Consider the following 16,533-nt stretch of genomic DNA (forward strand, 5'->3'; position numbering starts at 1 on the left):
GAAAGGTATATCATAAATTCCCTTTCCATGCTGTGATCAAAAGTGTTATTAATTTATTTAACTCACCAGTTGCTCTCAGCATTAATCAGTAAATTTTTTTTTTTTACTTGCAATCATCCATTTTTATTTCAGTGGTTAATTCTGCTACACTGCCAAGTATGAAAACTAGGTGATACACAATTAAAATAATTACTGCCTTGAACTGGTGAGTTTCTGCTTAATAACAATAAAATAACTAACCAGCAGACAAATCCACATTAAACAAATACCTTAAGAAAAAAAAAATTATAAAAGATTTTTGTACAACCTATGGGAATTAAAAAGGTGTAATTTTCAAATTAAGCAGAGTGATTTGGGGATAGAAAGAAGAGGGTGTCATTTAAGGAAGTGTGTAGTGTGAGAGGATCAGCTCATTTCCATATTAATTGAAGGAGATGTGTGTGAGCCAGTGAGGTGAGGAGCTCTTGACTGTGCTGCAATATTATTCTCAGCTCCACTAGTCACTAATGGCTGAAGCATCCAAACTCAGCATGACTAATAAGACACAGGGGATTGGAGATGGTCTACAGCACATCCTCTGAGCACAGTGCCATCAATCACACATGGAAAAAACAAGGCAAATAGCGAGACCACCACGAAAAGAAAAAAAAGATTAATTACTTTACTGGTTTCAAACAACATCCTTACACTTGCTCCCAAATCTTTCAAAAGTTATTTAAAAATAAAAGTTAAGATAGCTTCGTGGCTATCCTCTACCTCGTGAAGCGTCACCATGCGACCCACTCTTGAGGCCTATCAAAAGAGAAGTTCTGGGGTGGAGTGAATTATGTCTCCACAACTTCTGACACCATGTCAAATAAATGATCTTAATCCAATTCTGTTGTAAAGCACTTATTTATTAACGTCCACAACTCTCTAGTCTTTTTAACACGTTACCTAAAAACCACATCTCTTCTTGATGCTGTTCCCACCCCCTTCATCCTATTGGTTTATTTGAATATTTCAATCTCTGACATATTTAGTGTAGATCCCACGGGCAAGGCAAGTTTATTTATATAGCACATTTCATAAACAATGCAAATTTAAAGTGCTTTACATAAACAAGAATAAAAGAAAGGTATAAGAAATAAAAACATGATTGTCTCTAAACCGTTTTTAATTATTATGCAGCATGACTCTACTGAAGAGCGTGTGTCTATTGTTGATTTTCTTCTGCCAAAGATTGAAACCTAAAATTAAATTTTCTCCTTTATCATACCATATTTCAAATTAATTTAACCTATACAACTTTTTTTGTCTTGTTGTTGATTGTGGTAAAGCTAAACCTGAACCATTTTCATACTTGTTTTTTATCTGATGATTGTTGTCAGTATGGATTCGTTTGCATAATATTTTCCCTATTTGTCAAATGATTTGTAAGAATTTATTTGTAAGAATTATAAGGTAACACTTTACAATAAGGTTCATTAGTTAATGCATTTACTAACATGAACTAATCATGAACAACACTTGTACAGCATTTATTATTCATAATTGAACATGTACTAATGCATTATTAACATCCAAGTCCATGGTTGTTAACATTAGGTAATGCACTGTGAGTTAACATGAACTAACAATGAACAACTGTATTTTCATTAACTAACGTTAACTGACATGAACAAATACTGTAGTAAATGTATTGTTCATTGTTTGTTCATGTTAGTAAATGCATTAACTAACATTAACTAATGTACCTTAATGTAAAGTGTGACCAATTATAAAAATAATGAGAAATGCAATTACAATTACTAAAAAAAGTTTTTTGTTTAAAATTACATAATTACAAAAGTAGTTGTTAATTTATTGCAAATCAACTAATTGTTTTACTTACACTAAGTATAACCCACTAAGATGATTCATTTATACCAAAAGTCATATTTTAAAACTGTGCACTGGCAACTTCAGTAAAATATTTATTTTATTATCTTATATTATTTTATTTTCATTTGAGTACCTCAAATTTTTTTTTAGCTTGATATGTCAGTTTGTGACACCTTCGGAGATAGAATGGGTTGAAAAGTGGGTCTACTTATTGTTTACGCTGAGCACTGTGTATACCTTATAAAACCTCAGCATCACATCTGAAGACAGAAGACATCTAATAATAAACGTGATTTAAAGAATTAAATATTATGAAATATTATGAAAGAAAAACTAAGATGTAGACATGCATGATGTAGACTGTACTGTATAATACACCATATACTTTTTCTGATATACAAATTATATTAGTAATTCATATATGTAACAATGTAACTTTTTATTGTCATTACAGTGAAATGCTAATTAGTAAATGCAAAGAATGAGTAAACTGCAGTATAATATATCATGTGGGAATGCTAAGTTATGCTCCAACATTAATGATGTGCACTTTAACACTGACATAAAGTTTTGGATAAACTCACTTAAGACAATATGAACTGGAACACAACAAAAAGCTAGGCTTACAACTATGGAAAATGAAGAGCATTTTGATTGACTATTACAGAAAACGTCAGATAACCATGCCAATGCAATTATTGTTATAACACCTGCTGAATAGATCTAATATTAACACATTTGCCTGAGGAAGAAATGATGGGGGTAGTAATTGTTACTATTTTCCATAACATCTATTTCCTTCCATAACAATAGATGACATTAAAACTAACAGATATTGCTAGTTAAAAAATATGGCACAACAATTAGCTTCAAATGACAGAATATATTGCAAACATTAGAAAATATTGACAATAACATATTGCCTTTCTATTAGCTGGATCCAGTTTGGCCATTTTCCTCTGGCATCAACAATGAGATTGCACCCACAGAATTGTCGCTCACTGGATATTTTCCCCTTTTCTGACCATGCTCTGTAAACCCTAGAGATGGTTGTGCATGAAAATTCCAGTAGATCAGCAATTTATGAAATACTCAGACCAGCATGTCTGGCACCAACAACCATGCCACTATCAAATGGCTCATTTTCACTGACTGGTCAGTACGGTTCGGGTCGGTATGGGTCACCTTTATCAGGCTTGCGTTTCCACTACCAAGGGTACCCTTTTGGTGGGCGTGGTGTATAACAGAAAGTTTCAGTCGACGTCATTCTCGCTCAAGGAAATGTCTACAATAAAGCTGTACAGGTCGCTCACATATCATATGAAAAGCTCTTCTTACAAAGCAGATGCTTTACACACATAAATACTTGTGTAGAAATGTTTATTACTAACTTTTCTATGAACATAAGTTGATTATAACTGCAGATCAATGACAGTGCGAAATAGCCTACTGTAACGTCTGTAATTATATTAAATAAATAAATGAACATATATAAATACATACAGCCCCTTACAGTCTCCGATATGTTACCAACTACAGAACTACACACAGCAGACATTTCGTCCTTATTTAGGTTAAAAAACAACTCAAAATATAGCCTACAGTCAGTGAAAACATCTTATCTGTATCCGTAATCTTCAGCAGCAAATGCAGCCTCTGTTAGAGGGTAATGCCATTATTCCCAGTTCATATTAGTCCAAAAGGTGAAGATAATAGTTATACATGGCATTTTGTTTATATTTGCTGAAAAATAATGTGCTCCTTTTTTTACCGCTTCTCCTTTGCTTTTTCGCACATCACTCTCGCGTTTGTCAATGTCTGACAGGATCGAGTTTCAAAAGCACGTCAATAATCAAGCATTCTTTATAATCATGAGCTCAAGAAGTTTATTATTTCAGATATAGACGCATGGCGAATGCAAGGAAGAAAGCAAAACCGCTCACTCTTCAGACTGCCTCGTTAAAAAACTAAGGGGCACAGGGTAGATTCTGCTCTACTCCATGGCTTTGTGGCTGTTCCACAATAGTCACTTAAATTACCTTTCTTTCCCATTCTGATGCTAGATTTGAACTGCAGGAGATAGTCTTGACCATGTCTACATGCCTAAATGCATTGAGTTGCTACCATGTGATTGGTTGATTAGAAATGTGCATTGAAGTGGCCGGTGAGTGTATAAATTTTTATATGGACTGTGGCGGAAACTGGGGCACCCAGAGGAAACCCACAAGAACATGGGGAGAACAAGCAAACTCCAGACAGAAATGCCAACTGACCCAGCTGGGGCTCGAACCAGCATCATCGTGAACAACTCTCAACACTGTCCCCACCAATGATTTTGGAACTACATAATGAAATGACATTTTCTTTGACACAATATCCCTCACAACTTTATAAAGCACCCCAGCTCTCATCTCAAACTTTTTCCAGGATCTAAGTAGCCTCCTCACTTCTATGGGATCTTGCTTACATTCGCGGCTAGATGGCTTCTTACCCTTCTCCACATATGAAATCACTCTGGCCAGCATACTGTCTGCTGTATCTCTGCCAATTCTTCATGGGACAAACTCATTGATCATGTCTGATTGGTGGGCATAATCTGCTGAATCAACTGAGGTAGCAAAAGATCACAATGCGGTGTAACTAAGTCAAATGTCTTTGCCTCCATAACAGCAGACATTTCCAATGCTGAACATTCACCCGTCGACCTACTTACCGATGCCTGAGAGGAACAAAAGGATGCGCAGACCATCTAAAAACATACTGCACTGGTTCTTCCTGAACTGCCGATACTTCTTTCAACAGGGAGTCATAAGGCACCCTCGTAAGATGATGCAAAGCACTTTGCTTCACAAATGGCTAAAATAAAAAAAAATAAAAAACTGAAAAACCACACGTACATATGTATTCACAGCCTTCGCTTAAAACTTTGTTGATGCACATTTGGCAGCAATTACAGCCAAGTCATATTCAAGTATTTTTGAATATGATGCCACAAGCTTGGCACACCTGTCTTTGGCAATTTTTGCCCATTCCTCTTTGCAGTACCTCTCAAGCTCTATCAGGTTGGATGGGAAGTGACAGTGTACAGCCATTTTCAGATCTTTCCAGAGATGTTCAATAGGATTTAGGTCTGAGCTTTGGCTGGGCCACTCAAGGACATTCACTTAGTTGCTGTGAAGCCACTCCATTGATATTTTAGTGGTGGCTTAGGGTCATTGTTCTGCTGGAAGATGAACCGTCGCCCCAGTCTGAGGTCAAGAGCACTTTGAATCAGGTTTTCATTCAGGATGTCTCTGTACGTTGCTGCATTCATTTTCCCCTCTATCCTGACTAGTCTTTCAGATCCTGCTGCTGAAAAATATACCCACAGCATGTTGCAGCCACCACCATGCTTTACTGTAGGGATGGTATTAGTCTGGTGATGAGCGCTGCCTGGTTTTCTTTAAATGTAATGCCTGGCATTCACTCCAAAGAGTTCAATTTTAGTCTCATTAGACCAGATAATTTTGTTTCTTATGGTCTGAGAGTCCTTCAGATGCCTTTTGGCAAATTCCAGGTTTGGAATCCCTTCTCCCCCGATCACTTAGCTTAGATGGCTGGCCAGCTCTGAGAAGACTACTTGTTCCTAACATCTTCCACTTTTGGATGATACTTTCAGAGCAGAAGAATTTTTTCTGTAACCTTTCCCAGCCTTGTGCCTCAAGACAATCCTGTCTCGGAGGTCTACAGTCAATTCCTTTATCTTCATGCTTGGTTTGTGCTTTGACATGCACTGTCAACCCTGGGATCTTATATAGACAGATGTATGGCTTTTCAAACCATGTCCTATCAACTGAATTTACCACAGGTGAACTCCAATTAAGCTGCTGAAACATCTCAAGAATTTCCAGTGGAAACAGAATGTCCCTGAGCTAAATTTCGAGCTTTACGGCAAAGGCTGTGAATACTTACAGTATGTAAATGTGTTTCTCAGGTTTTTTATTTTCAACAATTTAAAAAAATCTTTTTTCACATTGTCGTTATGTGGTATTGTGTGTAGAATTGAGTAAATAAATAAATTTAATCCATTTTGGAATAAGGCTGTAACATAAAAATTGTGGAAAAATGTGTGAAGCGCTATGAATACTTTCCGGATGAACTATATATTCTTACGTTAAAAATAACTTGTGCACAGAAAGGACGCGATATGTGAACGGCCCGCTGCTTCAGTTAATCCAGTGTGTGTGCGTATTAGCCTTGGTGTATAAGCTCAGAAATTTTAACTATGACACAGGTGGCATAACTTTTAGCTGCAGCAGTTTTGTTCTGTGCAGAAATGCGGTGTTGAGAAGCCTTTACGATTAATTGACCCTGACGAATTAAAGCACAGTTAATAGAGAAATAGGTTAAGTGTTGCGTTAATATCAATCAATTGTAGTGCCTGGACCATCTAATATGTCCGGTACTCTAAGAATTAGCTCATAAATTCGAATTAATTCAAATTAATTCTCGGGGATTCGAATCAGAAGATTCAAATGAATTACGTCATCTATTGGTCCACCCTAATAGAAGTAAGCAGCGTGATTTTAGCTTTAGTAAATCTATGTTATATTATTACGTGGCCAACAATAACAATATAAAACAGGATTTCAGTATTTATACAAGCAAGGTAGCAAGACCATATAGCTGAGGCAGTAACTTAGAAACACATACAACTCCGACAAGGATCTTAAAATGAAACACAAGTTTATTAAGCTAAACACACAGTACACTACTCTAAAAGACAAACATACAGATACACACACACACACACAGTTCTGGAATGGGTGAATGACTGAGGATGAACAACAAAGAGTCCCAAACGTCTCGCACTTGCTAAGTTCTTAGCATTGCAACCTGAGAAAACCACCAAGCAGAGAATCTGACTAAGGTTTATTACTTAAATTTAACACCAGCTTCAGCAAGGAGTGAACGTTGTTTGTGTTACTTGCGTTTTGTTGACCAGTCACACTCGTCAGCTGATTGAGGGAAACTCCGGCGAAGCCGATTGGTTGCAGCGCGTTGACATGGCGGGGATGTCCTTTGTTGGAGAGGGTTTTCCTTCGTCTTCTGGAGCGTGGGACTCCCTGTCCCAGTGACAAAGAATTTGACGTCAGCACGCGGGAAGTTTGACGAATGGGAATTCCTCCAGTGGCTGCTCCGGCAGAATTACGAGACTTAGGAAGTAAGAGTTCAGAGAAGTTGAATGACTGACCCTACTGCTGGATGGGGCTGTGTCCGAGTGTTCACGGGAAAGCGGTTATACGAGCAGAACAGGGTCAGACTGAGTTCATGCGAGTCGCGAACGTACACAGAAGCAGCTGGAGCTCCTGTGAATGGGTCTCGTTGCCTTAGTGATGTAACGGCGGACAAACTCAGGCTTTACACGGGTAGTTCTTCCAAGAGCGATGTCCGGAAGGCGTGTTGTAAAGACGGGAAGCGTGCAACACAAAGTTTTTGCGTAGAAACCCCTCGTGAAGCCAAACGAAAGACAAAAGACAGACAAGAGACTTTTACCTCTTCGAAGTTTTATAGTGGCCAGAATTTGGACCAGCCCACTCTGTGGCTATCCAATGGCACAGTCTACCCTCCCTCTTTTCCCTTTTTGTCTCCGACAGGGAGGGGAAGACCGGTGACATAAAACTTTACTTTACTGTTATCAAAACTCAATAAAGCTCTGTAATTAACTATTATTTGCAGATACAGTTTTATCATTTAAACCAATGTTCTCTTAAGCCTTATAGCTTTAGTTTGACATCAAACATCACAGCCTTTATCAAATACAGTTAATTACATGCGTTACACACGCTACGACGTTTCATTTACATGCACCCCATAGTGAACATACATGCTTACATACGTAGTAAAACAAACACAACTATTAACAACAAAACATTAGAGCAAACACACTTTTAAACATGAAATGTCCAAAAATCGTGCTGGCTTTTTGTACCGAAACAATATAAGTGTTATCTTCTTTTACAGCACGAGGAAAGGGGGGGGGGGGGATCACGCGCCCGAAGAGACACACATGTGTCTTTCTTCTTTTTGGTGCAAGTTAATTAACATAGTCATGTGACGGTCAAATGGCTGGATCTTCCCGATGGGCCATGTACTTATTAAGCTATGGTTACATCCCGTCCTTTGTTTTATGAAGTTGGAAGGAGAGTGTGTATTGGAATTAAGCTCTGGGCGATACTTAATTGAGAAGGAGATGGAGGGGCGCAATGAGGCTTTCATGACTGCTGGTTTTAACTCCGCTTAGAATATGGCTTTTCCTACACAATAGCTAAGTGTGAACTCTTGAAATAAGTTTATTCTCATCTGTGAATTTTACTTAATTTCTCCATATGAGGAATGCACCTGAGTTCGTATGAACAGTTGTGTTTAGTTAAATGTGTTCCTACGTTTTTTTAGCTGCAAATCTGCAATCTTAAGGCTCGGACACACCGGGACGCTTTTCATTTGCGTTTATCGTCTGCGTTTTACGAGACATTTTTCCACATTCAAACCCTATCAATTTCCACTGTCGTCAAGCATAAGAGTTTGCAAAATCACTCCTTGATGTTAGATGGCGCTTTACTTTAAGCTTTTGACACCCCGCTTATAACACAGAAGAAGAGAAAGAGAGGAAGTTCACATGCTTGTTTTTAAAGTTACTGGTGGCTCGAACAAGTATGGATGGTTCAAGTAGCAGCTCTAGCGATGAAGAAATGATTATTGTTCACAGAGCAATATGCAGCTCCATGTTCATATGTCCTCTGGGCATCTTGCAGCTCCGTGCATGTGAACAAAAGTGCCAATCTGATTGGAGGAGAAGGTTTTGACGCGGCACGTAAAAAAACGAAAAAAAAAAACGTTTCTTTAAAAATGACGCTTTTACGCCTGCGGTTTTGCGCGTTGGTGTGCACGATCACATTGGCGCCCTTTATTTAGTCACGAGGTGTTAAACGTCGACGGAAAACGTGAGCAAAAAACGTCTCGGTGCGCACGGGCCTTAAAACATAACTTAATGACTCTATAGCTATTGTAATTGTTATGACCCACCTAAATTGTATATCCTCTCTGTGATTGATCCACATGTCAAAATAAAATGACAGCTAATATTAATATGAGACTTAGATGGGGTGGGAGGCCACAATATTGTTCATTTTTACAAGTGGTGCTCATTGCAGAGCCACTTGGGCAGAGCTGAGCTTCAGCAAGTGGGAGCTTGAGCTCCATCTCCTCCTTCCTTGCACTTCTACGAGTGATGTCACTGGGGGTTGGGGTTAAAACAGCTTACAGGAGGAGGAGCGAGAGCTCAAGCTCCCCCTCACTGGAGCTCAAATGACTCTGCAGCAAGCAGTGTCTCCTTTTTTATATGTGGTAATTCTATGGCACACTATGTTGTCAACTACTTTGTCAGAGGTTTCATGAGAGTTAGCAGCTGTACTGTTGTTCATAACAATAACTATCTTTGAGACAAGTTTCCTAAATGTTAAAGAGCCCCTATTATACATGAAATAGGGTCATATTTTGGTTGTAAGGGTCTCCAACAACAGTTTAATATGCATGCAAGGTCAAAAAACACTTTCATGGTCTTATAATCTGCCTTTATTTTTACCTAATTATCCCAGAGACTCCCATATGAATCGTTCAGTGATTCATTTGTTCCCAAACCCCTCCTCAGCGCGAAGCTAATCTGCGCTTATTGGACCGATGACAGCCTGTTGCGATTGGTCGAAACTGACAGCCTTCAGCGCGAGACAGAGTGAAATGCCCAGCACCTAATCAACAATATAAAAGTAGTCACAGTGCATACATGCTTCATAGTGTAAGGCGTGGATACTGGCTGCCAGTGGGTGAATGTAAATACAGACAATGGACTGGAAAATACCAACGACTAACTATTTTATTGAGCCAAAACTCCAAGAACTGGCGAGGAAATCTAGCCCGCCACAGTCTACCTGCTCTTTTCACACACACACACACACACATTACCCTCCTCCTCCTCAGAAGACACAACACCAGGGCCGGCGCGTCCATAGAGGCGACCTAGACAGCTCCCTCGCCACCCACGTCCTCAGCAGTTATATCTGCGCCTAGGGCGGCAGAATAGAGAGGATGATGTCTGCGACACCTCCCTCTCCACCCGCATCCTCAGTTATTTCCGCGACACCCACAACCCCCCCAATCCTCACTTTGCTAACGGGTCACTTTCGTTTTCACTTTCGGGTTGAGGGCGGTGTGATCGTCCTTTGCCTAGAGCAGCAGTTCAGCTTGCTCTGGCCCTGCACAACACACACACACATTACTCTCACCGTTCGCCTAGAGCACCAGTTCAGCTTGCTGGGTGCAATTTAGACACCTCACCTCGAACCTGAGTTTAAATATTTTGAAACTTGACCGTTGCATGTGTGTAGGAACAGCTGACGATCCGTAAACAAAGTGGCACACGTTTCATCTTTGCGTAGACTGTCAATAATATCCATCTGCACAGTGTGACTTCATTCGACCAGTGTCTGTGTGTGTGTGTGTTTTTTTTTCTGTGTTAGTGGGCGGTGCCACAGGTTTCAAATCTCCCGGGTTTGCGCGCGCAACTACTTGTGTTTCGTAGTCGCGTCATTACGAAACACCTAATGACTCGTTATCAAGACGACTCGTTTGAAACACTATGAGTCAACTCCCTTATAGATGAATCAATAGTTTTAAACACTGTACACTTACAGATTTAAGCCTTAGCTGGATATTTCACTTCACTTAGAGCTGTGGTACACACTACATGAAAGGGCATTTTCAAAAACCCATAATATGGGCTCTTTAAATATTGGTTCAAAGTGTTACTGATTTACATCAAGGCAGTAAAACACAGAGACGTGTTTGAAGGAACTTGACTGTTGTAAGAAAATAAGATTGAGCATTTTTTGAAGGTGTGATGATCTCACTGTGTGTTTGTAATCAGCACTTTGCAGTTCTGAGGGATGTGATTCTTCCTTATAAATACAGATTTGCATATTTTCCGAGCTCAATGGGGTAACTCCTGTAATTCGCGTTAATCCAAAGTTTTTTATTTATTTATTTTTTTTCGGGGGGGTGGGGGGGGTGGGGGGGGGTCTTAGTGAGGTTGATCTTCATCAAAGCAGACGACCTGATTGATGGTTTGTGCCTTCGTTGTTTGTCATTGTGCACAAGAAGGAGCAGTAACTAGCAGTGGCAGAACAGTATATAACCAAAATTAATGTAAAGAAATAATTATAATAGACGTGTCATCAACGGGATTCGAACCCACATCAAAAGGTCCAGCATGAGTATCAAACGACCTATCTAACTAAGCTAACCAGGTCTATATGGTGATATCGGTTTTGATATCTTTATCAGCCAACATATATGCCATGCTCTGATTGTTTCCATGCATTTGCGTTTACAATGTTTCTACATACTCTCACACTGACATTTTCTCAGAATAGCTCTAATATGTTTTATCGCAGTTGGTCAAACCATGATTTTTATAGTTGTAGACTCATGTTAACCTGTGTCTACAAAGTCAATTACAAGCTGATATTTTCCAGTGTGTGGTACATTCCACGTCACTTCCAGTGTGTGGTACATTCCCTTTCCGTAAGGAATCTGTAATTGTAAATTTGTTTCTGCACTTGTAAAAGTGTTTTGCGTCTTGTTAATTTTTTTTCTAAAATGTACATTTGTTTCGTCCTTGGTAAAATAGTTTTTCCCATGTAATTGTGTCTTATGATAGGTAAATTTTTTTTTTTTAAATGTAAATTTGTCTCGAGCTTTGTAAAAGTGTTTCACACTTTGTAATGTTGTTTTGCACTTCCCGGCCACCGTACCTAGTAGGCTACTGTGTATAAACTATAATGACATAGTGTAGTCCTATAATGTGTGCGTATGATGAAGCCCCAGACAATATGCAAAATTATAAAATTGATTTGAATGCGTAAGCGGCTGTGCACTTTTTCCGCTTTCACATTTCATATCACAACCACATGCACTCTATGTACATAATAAATAAAGCCAGACGCACGTTTGTTATTATCCTCTGCAAGTCATCTGTTCTTATGTCTTCATTTATTCAGTGCTACAGCCTAGCACCTGAAATGTAATAGCTGAAAGTTTCATAAGTTTAGATGATATTACAAATTTATGAAAGTATATTTTAGAATGAATTAAAACTATTAAAAAGCAGGGACTATGCTGAAGGAAAGGGAAAGTGAAAGTGATAAACTATTTTTAGCAATGTATGATACAGGGTGGCATGTTAAAATATATTAGGCTGCTCAGTTCAGCTGGACATTATATTTTTACAGTTATTGTCAACAGATTAGTAGATTATCACGTGGAATAAAGAGTCGACTAAATTACAGGAAAAATTATATTCTTTGGACACAAGAGAACTAGCCTAACCGAGTAAGTGGCGCCATCTAGCGGCAGTGTGTGGATCTATTTTCACAGGTACAATTATAAACCTATTAAACATTTTTTAGGTGACTATTAAACTGATAAAACAAAAAAAAATGAAACTTAAATTGTGTGGCCAATGTCAAATATTTAGATAAAGAATGTCATTTATTTATTTTTATTATTTCTATAATTATTTATTTAAAAAAAAAAAACACACACACATATATATATATATATATATATATATATATATATATATATATATATATATATATATATATATATATATATATATTCCTTTCTTTTTTGTCCTAGGTGATCACATGTCTGAGTACTGTATGTTGACCACTACTTGAACCACACCCTGCGAAATAAAAATATCCCAGAAAGAGCAATGCAGAAGCAGACTTTAGTTTTCTAGATAAGAAACATATTTCCTAAACGAAACTTTACATGTATAAAACATTAGTCCTGTGGCCACAATTTGATGAATAAAATAAGAAATCTGAAATATTTATTATTACGTGCACACTTGTGAAATTCATTGCAGAAACACAACTGTTAAGATTGTAGTAAGGTCTCACTGTAATGTGTGCGCGCGTGTGTGTGTGTGTGTTGGAAAGGAATGTTTTATAAAAAAACATGTTACACTGTAATAAAGAAACATTTCCTAAGTGGTGACCCACGGTAGTTTTTATTAATAGATATAAGGAAAGTTGTGTTGAAGAGGACACCATCAAAAAAACATGCTTTTGAGCATTTATAAATAAAAGATTACAACAGGCCTGTTCAGAATCATCAGAAATGCAAGCTGGTGGTCTTGCTACACATTATGTGCTTTAAATTCCATATGAACCAATAGTTTTAGAATTATGCAATGAAGTGACTGTATTGTTAAATCTGAGACAGATTAGGCACACAAATAGTTGTACTATTTACCAAATATAATACACAGCACCCCACACACGGCATGTCATGAATTCGAGCACTGGCAAGTGTAGTAAGGAGCTGTGTGACGTGTATCTCATTGTTGTACATCAACAGAATATGGAATAAACAAACAACAGCAGAACTAATATTTCCATATAGAATTTTTATTAAGTTTTTGAAGAACATTACAGCTAAATAATTAGTTTCATATATCTGCCACATTTCAATCTTTAAACAATTATAAGTGCTAGATTGTTCTTAACCTGTCTAGTTATATTTGTTTATGTTAAAAATAAATTATTAATTTCTTTTAGATAAAAAAGTATCAAATTTCCTGTTATATTGGATAATTTGTTTCATGTGATTCATGATTCACGCTTCCGAAATTCCATTAAGGGATAATAGTGAGAGTCAGTTTGCTGTGATTTTCATTGTGCATTGTGGGACATTTCAGGGTATGAAAGTTTCAGGGCACTGAAATAATTTTGTAACTGACAGCCCTTAAAATAACTGCCTCACTGATCAGTGCCCTGACTACACAAGTGAGCTGATTGAGATGAATACTGAGGGTGCTTTAATTATTTAGTTTGGTTGAATCGCACTAGAGTTCGTTTTCCCTCTTGGTATGGTTCGTTTGGGCAGGTGTGAATGTAGCAATCGCACTCAAGTGCACACCAAAATCAGACCAAAAAAAGTATACTGAGACCTATTTGAAGAGGTGGCCTCGGTACGTTTTCAAACTAACCATGGAGCGGTTCGTTTGTGGTGAGAACATGATCTGCACTAAAACAGACCCAACCACAAAAAGTACTGCGCCTTTTGGACTGTTTGGACTACCAACAGTTTTAAACAGAGAGAGAGAGAGAGAGAGAGAGAGAGAGAGATAGGTAAAAACATTACCTGATGGATCGTTGGTAGTATTTCCGGAAGATGACCATGTCACTATGTTAGCTAAATTAATTCATGCCTCCTCCTAACGCCTTAGCTGATTGCAATACATTAAAACATTGTTTTGCAGCCATAGCTGCACTTCATTCTCGAAATATATAGTTTGTCTAAAGTGATCTTTGAAAACTCTATATAGTATGACCAGGAAGATCAGTAAGACCAGGGATACAATCAGTCAGTGCTGTAACATTTTGTGTCTGCCAGTTCCATTGGCATTTTCCCGCATGTTAATTCTGACCAATAGAAAAGCAGTTTAGGAAATACGTTCAATAACATCTGACCAATGAGTGATGTGGATTTTATTACATGACTGCATTTTGGTTCTTTGCAACTGGTTCGGACCAAATCAATCAGTGTGGTGAGAAAAGGACCCAAAACGGCAGAAAAATGCTACAATGTATCATTTGTTGTCCTTGGTCCGGACCAAATTAACCAAACCAAATGATTTTCTTAATTCATATAGAGACTTGTCTATTAATTAACCAACACAATCTCAGAACAGTATTTGTATCACTATTGTGTTTGTACATCACCCAGAGTATATCATACATTTAATTTGTGTATTTTTAGAGAATTCTAAAATAACTTCATGCTTCAATAACTTCCATACTGCTTAACCATGGGTCAATGGCTCTGAACTTTTTTTTTGTTATAATAAAAATAAAGTGTATTTGTTTACTTTCAGTGTATGTGTATGTTTAGATGAATGTGTTGAATGTGTTGAAACCCTTTTTTAAAACTTGGTAGGTAGAACTGCAAAATAATGAATGCCCACTTGGTGGCACACTCTGACACAAGTTACTGTTTGTGGCCTCAGACTCCACAAACCCCACTTTCCCAAACTCCCACATCCCTTCGAGTAAAATTAAGAGAACAACTATACAGCTAACTCAGCTCTTCCGCATATAAGTCTTTAATGTAATATCAGTAGTGAAAAATAAATAACATAAAATAAATGCATTTCTAATGCATGTTAGTATAAGTATACTGTAAATTCATTACCAACAAATACATTTAAGACAAACCTTCCTTTTAATAATACAATAAAGCAGCATGTACTATCAGATTGTGATTTTGTCAAACATGAACCTTTGTATCCCATGCAGAAATAAAAACAAAATAAAATCATGCCACTATAATACATTATTTAAGTGTAACCCCTATGTAAAATCCCTATTAAAAAAATGAATGATGTTCTGACATGTGTATATATATATATATATATCTGAACGCAGTTATCTTTAATTGTGCCTTTAGGTCCTTTTGTCAGTGAAAACCCAATTTCAGAGAATCTGCCTGGAAACTAGAGTGTATTAGCAAATGAAAATCTGCTATTGGTTGAGACGTGGAGCTCCGCCTTTTTTTCCCCCCTTCTCTCGAGTGATTAGGAAATTACTTTCAATTTGTGCCGATGCAGAGAAACTGAATAGGTTGCTCGTTAACTGCATTGTATTTACGTATATTACAAATTGATATAAACTGAGAGAAAGTATCAAGATATTCACGAGCACTTGAGTCACTGGACTGAAGCTGTATTTCTTCACTTTTGAATTTGAATCTCGGTGAGTGCTAATGAGCTAATAAGTTGAACGATCTAACATTAACCCTTAAGGTATAAGGGAATTCATACTGCTGTACTCTGTCTGTAATCTTTAAAAGGGAAAATAAGGGGATTCATACTGCTGTATGCTGTTTGTAATGTTTTTTTCCTGTGTTTTGCTTGAATCATTCTAAAAAAAACGAATTTCACCTTTATTTGTAAAAGCTAATGTTGTAATATTAAGCAGGCACTGTAATGCATGATTGGGGGCACACTTTGTAATTTTTTTTATTTGAGAAACTTGAATATTATTAGCTTGATGTTATCATTACCTCTTTGAGTGTTGAATTTAAGTTGATAAACTCATTGAATGAGTTTATCTAACATATGTATATTTAGTAAATTGAAAACACGACTGTGAATGTTTAAGGAATTTAATTCTTGATTTAAATTCATTAATGATGTTAAACTGTTAATTAGCATTATGGTTCACATAAAATTGATTGCTGGATTGAAATAATATGATATGGATGTGCCTGTTTTATTGCAGGCCAGGTTTTTAGATACAATAGAATTCTTCCGGATGGAAGATGGCGAGCCAGTTACCCTTGATCATTGGATCCATGGAGTCTTTGATTGCTGTTGATGTCTCACCAGATTTCATGACTGGACTGATTTCCACAAAAGGAAATATATTTTTTTGAACCGGAGAGACTGAACTGGAAAAAAAGACAAACACATACACTGATTTCGCACCACACTTTAATACTGTTTTGGGATATAAAATTGTTCTTTGTTGTTGAAAAAAATATACATTTCATGTAAAAAAGTAA

General features: G+C 37.3%; 1 long non-coding RNA gene across 1 annotated transcript; it reads left to right on the top strand.

The window, feature by feature from the left end:
- Positions 1 to 15,553: 15,553 nt before the first annotated feature.
- LOC130240967 (uncharacterized) lies at positions 15,554 to 16,533 on the top strand. Its single transcript, XR_008838817.1, has 2 exons — positions 15,554 to 15,722; positions 16,251 to 16,533. It is a non-coding gene; the product is annotated as an uncharacterized LOC130240967 (long non-coding RNA).

Source organism: Danio aesculapii, chromosome 14, assembly GCF_903798145.1.
Source record: "Danio aesculapii chromosome 14, fDanAes4.1, whole genome shotgun sequence".
Lineage (NCBI taxonomy): Eukaryota > Metazoa > Chordata > Actinopteri > Cypriniformes > Danionidae > Danio > Danio aesculapii.